Source organism: Sorghum bicolor, chromosome 6 (assembly GCF_000003195.3).
Source record: "Sorghum bicolor cultivar BTx623 chromosome 6, Sorghum_bicolor_NCBIv3, whole genome shotgun sequence".
In the NCBI taxonomy this organism is placed as follows: Eukaryota; Viridiplantae; Streptophyta; class Magnoliopsida; order Poales; family Poaceae; genus Sorghum; species Sorghum bicolor.
Genome location: NC_012875.2, coordinates 48,466,891 through 48,479,115, shown reverse-complemented (window position 1 = coordinate 48,479,115; position 12,225 = coordinate 48,466,891). Strand labels below are relative to the sequence as shown.

Genomic DNA, 12,225 nt, shown 5'->3' with positions numbered 1-12,225 from the left:
ACAAAGAGGAATTGTGGAGAGTTGGAACTTGGGAGTAAGTAGATCGAAAGAAATTGAAAAAAAAAAGGGTCAATAGTGTTTTAATCCTAATGTTTCTATCTAGATTATTACTACCCCAGTTCGATTTGAATCTAAGTTTTGGAAGTAGATGCTTACTTCATCTCCGCCTCTCCGGTGGACGGTGGCGCACCGGTTGTGAGTGCGATGGAGGCGGCGTTTGGATTTGGATCGTCACGCTGCCGTCTCTCCGGTAAACCCCCCGATGGATCACGATAAGGGCTACTTTGGCAACCTTGGGGTAATTAACCCAGGGAGCAAAACCCTCCACGGGAAATTTCTTGGACATTCCATTCCCCCTCCCACCAACCGTGAAGTTGCCCCCGCATGAGAAATTTCCCTTCCGCTGTTTGGAAGTGCCGGCGGTGGAAATTTTCTGCTGCTTGTCCATTGGACATGAGATGGTCTGCATTCTGAGTCATTCACCCATGCACTAACCAGTGACGTTATCTAACTAGTACATCCAAATATAGCAAAAACCATATATCACCAATCAATATACTTCCTATGCATATGCATATAAGAAACATACTTGGAGAACCAGAACATGAATGACAAAATCTAAATGCCAACCTACTAGTTCATATAAGGCCTTGTTTAGTTCCTCACAAATTTTACAAAATTTTTCAGATTCTCCATCACATCAAATCTTGCGGCACATACATGGAGCATTAAATATAGATTAAAAAATAACTAATTGCACAGTTTGTCTATAATTTGCGAGACGAATCTTTTTTGAGTCTAATTAGTCTATGATTGAGCAATATTTGTCAAATACAAACAAAAGTGCTACAGTGTCCATTTTGTAAAAAAATTTACAACAAAACAAGGCCTAAGAAACATATGCCCAATTTATATTACATCATACATACAAGCACCATATTATAACATCATAAATTACAAATTAAGGCACGAGGAGTCCAATATAATTCATACAAAAGCGCTCCATACAGATGAAGTCAATATGATAGATAATAGAACCCAAGATATGAGCACCAACATAAATGCTCCATACAGATGTGCTCCATATAGATGAAATCGATATAATAGATAATAGAACCCAAGATACAGATGAATAAGGTTACATCTACAATGGTTCAAACAATTTAACCCAGCAACCAGAAGATTGGATCAGCCTCTAGATGTTATCGCCCAATGGAATTGAATGTATGTGCTTCATGCCTTCATGTGGTCATGCCCACAAAATACTAGGCACTCAATTATCACCAGGCTCATCTCAAATCATGCACTATTTCCACAAAGGACTCTGCATTTATTCAATGAGAAAAAAGAATATCTTACAATAGGTTAGGAGCACAAGAGCACACAAGAGCACAAGCTATTAAAGAAAATACTACCTAACAATTCGCTCTACGGTCCCTGATGGTATTCAGGGCAGAAGACTTGTCACTATGGTAGGGCAGAAGACTTGTCACTACGGTGTTTCAGTATCCAAGCACCTGGTGGTGCAGAGCACTTGGCCAAAGTGCCAGCAAACAATAAATATTCCAGATATTACACTTCCATAAGAATCTCTAATAGAATTACGGAGCCCTACCTCTACAACTCTGTCCAGAAGGGATATGTTTATATAATGTTATAAAACAGGGCAACAAAGGTAGCAAATTACCAGTAGCTTGTTGCCAACTGCAACTCTAATGAGCTACCAGATTCAGAAAAGTAAATTTTCAGATGATAATGGTATAATCTTGTATACTAATGTAGTAATGTAAGCTACTAATGGAAGCTTATACTTGCAATTCAATTATTTATACACCAAACTACTAATGAAAGCTCATACCAGAAAACTATATAACTATCTTAGTCCACTGCAACTCTACTGAAAAGCAGTTTATAATATTAAAAAATTTCAGAAAACTATATAACTATCTTAGTCCACTAACCTGGAATGTCTTCAGCTAGCTGAGATGTCAACTGTCAGTGGCAACGCCTGATATGTCAATTGAGGAGTAGAATTCCGGCGACCCTCCAGAAAATTATATAGTGAGCTTTTCATGTGCAAAAGTTTGAAAGCTCACTATATAGTGGAAGAAAGCTCACTATATAATAATAAATTTATTTGAATTATAAGAGTCCAATTCATGTGCAAAAGTTTGATTCAGGAACCTAATAATATCCAAATCAAAACAAGCTAATACATGCATCACAAATTCATCTCCATCCACAAATTCTTGACAGATATATATAAAAAATGAAAAGTCTCTTCACTAAAAACTTGAACACTAAAAAACTATAACTTAAACCCTTTCCAGAAGCTTGTCACATATGCCACCGCATGTTCAGTACCCAAGTAGAGAGATTATATAGCTCAAGAGCTCCTTAAATAATGTATTGCCTCCACCAAGAGCTCTGCAAGTAACACCAGGGAAACAAGTTAGACACTTGTATTGTATATACGAAATAAACATGTTTCCATCTACGGTTCCTTGCACTTAAACACAATAGCAATAATAGCAGCCATGATAATGATGTTTCTATCAGTTTAGACTAAGATAAATGAAATACACTACTAGCACCGCACAAGCATAAGTTAGAAGGTGCTTTACTAGCAACCCTGATGGCCACCAAGTTATAAAAACCTGAATCACTAGTATGAAAAGCTAAATAAAAACTTAAAAAAGAAAAAGGGAAAAAGTTACTACTACATGAATACTAAGCAGAGGACAACTATATGGGACTAATCACTATTCTACACTAAGATCAACCGTATGATAACACAACAGAGAAACATAGCAGCATAACAAGGACTGCCAGAGTTACAAGACATATGGTATGGTTCTAATACAAACATGAAATTTCAGATAGAAAACAGTATAGTTAAAGCTCTATTTGCAAACATGAAGAAGAAAATGACCTAGAACCCATGCAGCCAATAGCAAGATCGGCTTTGTTTGGACCTAGAACCCATGTAGCTAATAGCAAGGTGGCAGCAAGCAGTACAGTTTAGAGGAAAGATTAAGACCAGCTTAATCAATTCTGAAAGAAAAAACAACAGCTCACTGAACTGAATTTTCTAAAGGTCCAACACTGAACTACAACTCTTGTCTGAATTTTATAATGCTAGACCTGTAAAGAACACCTCTATGTGCCTTTCTACTTGCCATGATCACACACACAAACTAGTGATATATCAGCCTAGAAACAATTAGGAATTTTTTAAGACAATGCAAAAGCAAAGCGACATGGCACGGATAAAATTACATGCTAATTATTCAGCTAACAAGAGCTCCAAACAACATGTGAAATATTAAACCAAGAGTTACAGTTAAGGCATGCCATATAAAGCAATTAAATCAAGCTTCAACCTTGAAATGCACTATCAGCTAGCAGGAGGCTTAAAACTAAAATACAGGATGACCTTACTCCTGGAAAACTGAAAAGACCAAGCTGCCACTCCTGTACTACTAGGAGGCAAAAGAACAGAACACAAGATGCACTCACATAACAAGCTAAAGTAAATAAACTAATCAATCATTGAATGGCTAATGATGACTTGAATAGTTCATTCACTATTGCTTGAAAATGACAGATCACAAAAGAGATGGAATTTATCTCAAGCTGCTGCTACTGCCGTGTGCTATAAAGACAAGAGCAAGGTCTGAACTCAGCAATAAAGACACGAAGTGTACCTTCTCATATTCAGGTGCAGGATTCATGACAGTCGGCTAAACACATGAAGCAATCACTGAGTTGAGCAACGATTAACAAGTAATAAAAATGAACTGCTGCTACACTAGTTACTGTCTGAAAAGAGCATACCAGAATATAGTGCAAATGAGGTGGTGTCCTGTAGCAGGCAGCGTCGATGCCTCTCACTGGCGGCACAATGGGTAGTGGTAGGGGTGTCCTGACTCGCAAATCTGCAGCTCCAAGATCCATGAAAAGCAATGGAGGTGCGGGTCAAACCCTAGCGGATCCAGAAACTACTGCAACTGATAATGGCGAATCCAGAAACCCTAGCAGATAGATGCACTGACCTTTGAGACGAATGCCAATGGCAGCGGAGATGGCGACGGCGGACAAGGAGCGAGGCAGCGACGGTGGATGAGCTAGTTGGCGGCGGTGGAGGAGCGCCTGAGAACGACTCCCGCGTCAACGTCACACGCACGAGAGAGACCAACAACAGCGAGGCGGAGGGATGTCGCGGCGGCGGACAGATGCCGGGGCGACGGACAGATGCTGTGGTGGCGGCGGCCTCGTGACCGGACGGCGTCACGAGCGGAGGAAGAAAGACCGTCGCGTCCGACTCGCGAGCGCAAGGGGAAACCCTCCCGGTCTCCTCGCTCGTGGATTATTTCCGCGTGGAAAATGAAGGAAAACGGGCTGCAAACCTCGGGTTAGTGGGCTTCCAAAGAGCACCAAAATTTGGCCCGTGGGAGATTGGCACAGGGGAGATTGGCCCATGGAATTCGCAGGGTTCCCTCTGGGAATTTGGGCTGCCAAAGAAGGCCTAAATGGAAAATGATGGGGTCTACATGACCTTTCCGCGATTGTCCTATCGAATCGATTTTTTTTTATAAGATTCCTATTAACAGATTCACTATGACTACTATAGATGTTGTGACTGATTTATCCACCCGGCCCTGGCCCCCAATTTTTTACAATTTAACTCTTTTTTTAAGAAAATTCTCTTTTGGACCTCTCGAAAACTTAAACTCAGTTTTGGACCCAGGGGTCGACGCCATGCTTCATGGCGTTGAGGTTACACGTCTCGACGCCATGGATCACGGCGTCAAGCTCCCTGGCCGAGCCCAACGTGGCGTCCGACGTGGCAGAGAGGTCGACGCCGTAGATCACGGCGTCGAGCCTTCAACTACAAATCAGCAGGCTCCCTGGGGCGTAGTCGTAGACGACGAGCATCTCGCCGTGGTCTGTGCACCACCCGCGCAGCTGCACGAGGTTCCTGTGCCGGAGCTTGGCCAGGTTGCAGAGCTCCCTGGCAAAGCGGACGCGCAGCGCCGGGCACGTCTTCATGCCCAGGCGCTTCACGAGGATGTGGACGCGGCCGTGGCCGGTGTCCAGGAAGCCCTCGTACCCTGTCCCGAAGTCCAGCTCCGCGACCACCTGCGACTCGGAGAAGTCGTTGGTGATGGCAACGATCTCCTTGTAGGGTATCTCATGCGGCATGTCCACGTGCGGGATCGCCGCCACGGGAGATTGCCGCGACGACGACCGCCGGCCGGAGCCGGAGTCAGCGGACGCGGACCTGGAGCCGGCCCTACTCCCGTCTTCCGCGGTGTGGTAGATGGTGTCCGCGGTCGCGGTGGCGTAGAGGGGATTGGACAGAGACGTCGTCGCCGTGCTCCTGTCGGTGGTGACGGTCGTGGCGCCGGAGTCGGAGGCCGACGAAGTGGTGAGGGAGATATATTTCGGGAGCGCCAAGAACGATGGGCAGACGCGGGAGTTCGCCGCCGGAGCAGCCGTCGGAGAGGTTCTCCACCACCCACCTCATGGTCGGACGCGCCCTGGGGTCGTGCAACGAGCAGAGGAGGCCGAGGTGCATGACCCTTCCGACGTCGAACAGCGCGGAGGCGCCGCCGTCCGGCAGCTTCGCGTCCGCGGCGTCGAGCAGCTTCCCCTTGTCGGACAACCGGCGCACCCAGTCGAGCACGAAGATCTGGTCGTCGGGGTACGCCAGGTCGACGGCGTCTGCTGGTTTGTAGTTGAAGGCTCGACGTCGTGATCTACGGCGTCGACGTCTCTGCCACGTCGGACGCCACGCTGGGCTTGGCCAGGGAGCTCGACGCCGTGATCCATGGCATCGAGACGTGTAACCTCGTCGACCCTCTGGGTCCAAAACTGAGTTTAAGTTTTCCAGGGATCCAAAAGAGATTTTTCTTCAAAAAAAAGGGTCAAATTGTAAAAAATTGGGGCCCTGGCCTCTGTGGGCCTGTTTGGTAGACTGGTTATCTCCAAACCAGGCTTGTTGGAGCTCAAATAGGCCTGTTTAGTTGCCCATTTCCCCCCCTTAGCCAGGCCACTGGAGGTCTCCGTACACGAGATAGCCTGGCTCCCAGAAAACGGAGGGGGTGTCCGTTTTCTTGGGGCCTGGCTTGAGCCAGCCTCTCTTCTCGTTCCTGTCACCTCCGAGAGCATCTGGGCACCGCCACCTCCGAGAGCACCTGGGCACCGCCACCGCACCTGGCCAGCCTCTCTTCTCGTTCCTCTCCTCCAAGGCACCGCCGCCGCCGTCACTCCTCACCTCCTAGGCACCGCAGGTCGCGGCGGATCTCGGCGCGAGCTCACTGGCGGCGCAGGTCGCAGCGGATCTCGGCCGCCGCGTGCGCGACCTCACGGCACGACCTCACGGCGGATCTCGGCCGCCGCGTGCGCGACCTCGCGACCTCACGGCGCCGCTGGACGACATCAAGCGACAAGTGGGCGCAGCCGCGGGCGACGTGGCCGCGGCCGAGGCGGAGGCTGCAGGGTGCCGCGCGTCGGAGGCGGGTCTGCTTGGCCGACGGAATCTGCTTGGCCGCGGGTACTGCTTGGCCGACGGAATCCGAGGCGGGAATCTGCTGGGCCGCGGGTACTGCTGCTCATCGGCGTTGCCGTTGTCGTCGTGGTGACCCTTGTGCTGGTGTGCAGTGGCCGCGGCGGAGCTTAGCGTTGCCGCGGCCGAGGTGGAACTTAGCGTTGTCGTTGCTCATCGTGTGCTCGACGAATTGCCGCAAAAGATGGTGAAGTTACCCGTCTAAAAAGGAGGTGACTCTACCTCAGCCAAACCAACCAACCAAACACAACTAGATGCTAGCCAAGTTTAGATATTGTAGACAACCAAACAACTCTACGTGGCTTGCTAGAGTCAGCCTTAGGTTAGCCTGGCTTATTTCCTAAACACACCTCCGCGGCCTCGTCTCGTATCGTCAAGCATGATAATCCACGGGCCATGGGCCGGCTTTTGGACTTTACATCTGCTGTCACGAGAAAGTAGTGTGCGTGTGCCACAGCAAATTTTGGCCCAAAATATAGCGAAGAACACACGCTCCTCTGTGCAGTCCCGCTAATCAGCGAACGATCACACGTGCGAATGGGTACGTGGTCTAGAGCAGTCCGATGTAACTGCTACCCATTAGAATTCAAATCCTAGTGATTTTTTTTCTAAAATTATTCTAGAAATTTCGAGGAACACGCTGCATTCAGTGGTACTACCACTACTGGAAACTGCCTCTTTGCCGAGGGCTAGAAGCCCTCGGCAAAGGACCAAATGCCCTCGGCAAAGGCTTTGCCGAGGGCGGCCCTCGGCAAAGGGCTCTCGGGGAATTTTTAGACGGCAAAGATGGCCTTTGCCGAGGGCCGTTTGTCGGGCACTCGGCAAAGCCTTTGCCGAGGGCCTACAAGGCCCTCGGCAAAGAAAAGTAACCATAACGGCGCCGTTTCTCGGGATGGAGTCTTTGCCGAGGGCCTCTACCACCGGCCCTCGGCAAAGAAATTGAGCAGAATTTTTTCCAAAAAACTCTTTGCCGAGGGCTACAAGGAGGCCCTCGGCAAAGACCCCTTCTTTGCCGAGGGCCGCAAGGAGGCCCTCGGCAAAGAATGCACGCAGAAATTTTTTTGTAAATTTCTTTGCCGAGGGCTCTGGCAAAGGCCCTCGGCAAAGACCCAATCTTTGCCGAGGGCTATGGTCAAGGCCCTCGGCAAAGAGACAGAAAATTTTATTTCTAATTTGTTTTTTACATTCCATCCACATAAACATTTCATATATATATATATCAACCATCACATATGTATATCATGCACAATCCAATTTCTCACAATATATCACAACCATAATTATGAAACCACAAATCATAATATCACAACCATATTACAAGTCTCAGCATGTTCATCATCATTCACATGTTTATTACAACAAGTTCATCAAATCCAAACACAAGTCACAACTATAAACCACAAATCACGCTAAAGTCCAACCACATCACCTACCACGAGTCCTCATCAAGGTAGCCTATGAGAAGATGGTGAAGGAAAGGCCTGATCACCTGGTGACGCATTTGCAGGATGATTCGAACCCGCGGACGGAGGCTGCACAAAGAAGTAGAGATTGCATGTTTGAGTAATATTGGAGAACAATATTAAAAATTTTGGCAGCACCTCCCCTAAACAGGGAGGTTTACAAAACCTGCAAAAACAACGGCACGAAGGCCGACATCCAGAACGGCACGAAGGCCGACATCCACAACGGCACGAAGGCCAACATACATGCAAAGACAAGTGAAAAGCGGACTTTTATACTTACAGGAGTAGCTGTAGGAGTAGGAGGTGGAGGAGCTGAAAACAGCACAGGTACACCCGATGCTTGCCCAAGACTTTGCATGATCGCCATCATCTCCGCCATCTGCTTCTGCGCTCCCTCGAACGCGGCCTTCTGTGCCTCTAGCTGTGCGGTTAGTGCCGCGGTCTGCTCTTGGCTTTGCCTTTTTGTTTCTTGCAGCTCAGCCTACAATATTTCACTCCAATATATCAGTAATCTGCTTGTAATTTTGGTGTGTAAAAATGAACATACGATATCCATTACCTGGAGTGCTTCAACCTGCTGCAGTGCTGGAGTAGGGCGTGGGCGTATGGCCTGGCTAGAGCTCGTGCTCCGTGCTCGGATAGCGTCGAGGTTTCGAACAGTGGAGGGGTCAATGGCACCATCTGCAATCCACAGTCGCCCGTGCTTCTTGCCTCCTCCGAGCCTCATGATTGCCTCTGCATCAATGGGCTCAGTGCGCACATTGTAATCTTCCCCATGGATCTCCCTTACCGCTGACGTGTACTCTTGAACTTTAGTGTACACGTTCGGGTCGGAGTACACCTCTGGGGGGGCAGCTGGATCGAAGGAGACAGAGGACGACGCCCTGCCCATGTGGGACATAGCCCACGCAGAGAACTCTGAGACCTCCTCGCCCGGGTGCGCAGCCTCCTGCAAGAAAGGCGGGAAGATGGTGAGAAATCTAGCATAATTGAGTCTCAAAAGAAATGAAAAAATCACTTACATATGCTTGTTTGTATGCAGGGAGGCTGCGGCTGCCTTGATGGTGAGTCGGACCTTGCCTCATCAGACGTTGTTCCCGCTGCCTCTCGTGCGTGTCAACATAGTCCTGTGACAACCATTTGTCCACGATCATGGCCCAGCACTCGGGAAACGATCGACACCACCAGGGAATCACCTACAAATCATCAACAGAGTATTTGACACATTAGAAGATAAAATTGAACCCACTTAATATCAAAACGAATCATTGTGAATGTTATTCACCTACCTCAAGGTACTGGTCTCGGGTCAGCGTAACCTGTCTTGCATGAGGCTTGGGGAGGGACTGGTGAAGTACCGACCTGTAGTAGTCTATGTGGGACTGGATGCGCGCATTGTGGTGCATCTCGGTGACGTACTTCCTACAAGCTGTAGTAGCCGCCCGATCCGCCTGGGCCTCAAGTCCTTCTTCGGCCTTGAAAAATTTCTACATACAAAACCAATGTATCCATTCATTATTTCAATAAAAGTTTTAACCAACGAATATGATGTATTAAGCAATGTTCTGCGAGAGAGACTTACCCAAAACTCCGCTAATACCCGCTCCTGCTTGTTGCGGTAAGTGTCATCCGTGGCCAGCGCGTACCTATCCCAGTTGGAGGCCGGCTCCCGCACCACCGGCTCCTCGGACAGTTTCACAATGCCGGGGTACCATTTCCTGCACAAAACACCGAGGACGCTCGCAGGGGTGCGTGCTGTAGTACCCGACAAAACCAACCAAGTCCTGCACAAGTGATTAAGAAAATTTATTAGTTTCTCTTATGATTTCCAACATATCTTATGAAGTAGCTGTGATGACATCTATAGTTAGTTACCTCTTTGCCACAGGCCGAATCACTGCGCGGTTGTGAGGAAGCGGTACCGGAGGCAGGCTCGCAGGACCTCGCTCGTAGGGAGTCCGAGCAGTGGTACCCCCTCCCTCGCCCTCGAGCGCCTCGCCTCCCTCACACTCAAGCGCCTCGCCTCCCTCGTCCTCGGGCGCCTCGCCTCCCTCGCAATCGGGCACCAAGGCTCCCTCACATTCCTCGCCCGTCTGCTGACCTGCCTCGTCCCCCGACGTGTCTGTGGTCGTGGCCGTCACGTGCTCCTCCTCTAGCACAAGCTCGCGTGGTGCTAGAGGAGACCGCTGCCTCCTACGACGGCTGCCCCTGGTCCTCCTCTCGTCACCTCCCCTGGACGCTGCCCCAGACGAGGACCCCTCACCTCGAAGGCGCGGGCGGTCTCTCCCGTAAACCGAGGGCGTCTCACGGCGTGGACGTCTGCTCGCCATCTTGGTTCGATCACCTGCAATCACAAAGAATGAACAAGATTAATTAGTACATATATTAGAAATAGATTCAGAATATATAAACAAAACACAAAATAAAGAAATATAGTATTACAGGTATTAGGAATAATCTTCATGATTGGGATCATAGGTCTCATCATCACTGTCAAAATTGTCCAAATGGATAACACTATCCGAAGGTTCTATGTTGTCATCATCATCATTGCCTAGAAGTAATTGCTCAAGCATTGCTATGTCCTTCACATTTACCACCACATCTCCATCGACCTCGCCATCAACCATTTCGTTGTCCACTTCCATTTCAATTGGGCTCGGTAAGACGATCTCAAATGTCCCTGGTAGCCCATCTTCTTGATAGAACTGTCCATCATATGTGTTTGCATTGAAGTTGTAATCATCATCATTTGGTGCAGGTAGTTTACCATGTGGAGATACTTGGTGCACAATAGCCCAACCCTTAAGATCCTCTTTGTCTTGGTTGGCGTATCGAGTATAATACACCTGGACGGCCTGTTGAGCCACAATGTATACATCTTTTCCAGGATAGATGGATCTTCCCGAATCTCGACTAGCCCAAGATGAGGGGTTCGTCTTGTTGATTGTGGATCAAACACAGTGACGTTTGAACATGACAGGTTTAAGAGGTTTGTCTCTATGAAACAAGAGCTCAATGATTTCCTCAATTCTACCATGATAGTCGAGGCCATCCGTGCCAGGCGTACAAACTCCACTATTTGTGGTTTTTCGTTTGGGTCGAATCTGCTCATAACCGGTTGTGTGGAAACGATATCCATTCACGTCATAGCCAACAAATGACTTGACCCTAACATCACAGCCATTTGCAACTTGTTTCAACTGGTCACTCATGGACGAACCGGTCTGGGCCTACAAGGTGAAGCATGATAGATTGTTATATTAATCAAACTAACGATCAGCTTGGATGATCGAATGTACGACCTAAATTCAACATTACCTTTTTTTGAACTGTTGGGAAAATGCTCTCCGCACTCCCCAGCAGTACGGTGAAACGTGAACCTTCTCACTCGGTGCCGTGAGAGGTTTGAGCTCCAACGGACAGTAGGCTCAACGGTAGGTGAAAACAGTGAATGCTCTCTCTCTCCATTAACGACGGCATCGCGCCCCTTATATAGGGCCCGGAAACCGACATAACGACATTTACATAAATACCCCGTGACGGTGGGAGGATATTCCAGCATATTCTTACATCACAGTCTACTGACCCTAAGTCACCTGTGTAATTTCACATTGCAAGCCCTTCGTTTATCCTCTGTCTGGGGCTTCAGTCGGTCGGAGGCTTGGATCCTCCGCCCAATCGCGGATCCTCCGACACTTCGGTGTCGGAGGTTCCTCAGCCTGGCCGGGCCGGAGGTTGCTCGTCCCGGCCACCCCGGGGGTTCCTCCTTAGCCTAGTCGAGTCGGAGGTCTTCGGCCTGGCCGCGTTCTCGCCATCCTCGGACCCGGGAAGGTCGGAGGTTCCCCCCTTTCCTTGCTTGTGGGCCTCCGCCGGTGTCTCAGTCCCTGCACACTCTTAGCACGACCAGATGAGTCGTCAACATTAGTATTTTCCAGTGAAGGATATCCTTCGACGCTTCAGGCGTCGGAGGTTCCTTGGGTGAAGGATAACCTTCGACGCTACCAGGGGGAAGGATGCAGCTGTTCCCCAACAGTTCCCCCCTTTTTGGGCTAATGGCACTCCTGCGGTCCATGTGCTCAAAAACACGCCGCGCTGCGGAGGCTACGAGCACGGTTGCTGCACTTCCCCCACTGGTGCGCAGGATGTGCTTGTTAGCATTGTTGGAAAAATGTTTCTTTTACTTAG

At 48.7% G+C, this 12,225-nt stretch overlaps 1 long non-coding RNA gene across 3 annotated transcripts; it reads right to left on the bottom strand.

Moving 5' to 3' along the window:
* On the bottom strand, nucleotides 907–2,089 carry LOC110436640. Of its 3 annotated transcripts, none has more exons than XR_002454453.1 (3): nucleotides 1,962–2,089; nucleotides 1,416–1,625; nucleotides 907–1,324 (listed from the first exon to the last, which is right to left on the bottom strand). It is a non-coding gene; the product is annotated as an uncharacterized LOC110436640 (long non-coding RNA). The 3 variants fall into 3 exon arrangements; XR_002454455.1 differs by having other exon boundaries at nucleotides 1,416–1,517; XR_002454454.1 differs by lacking the exon at nucleotides 1,416–1,625 and having other exon boundaries at nucleotides 1,962–2,088.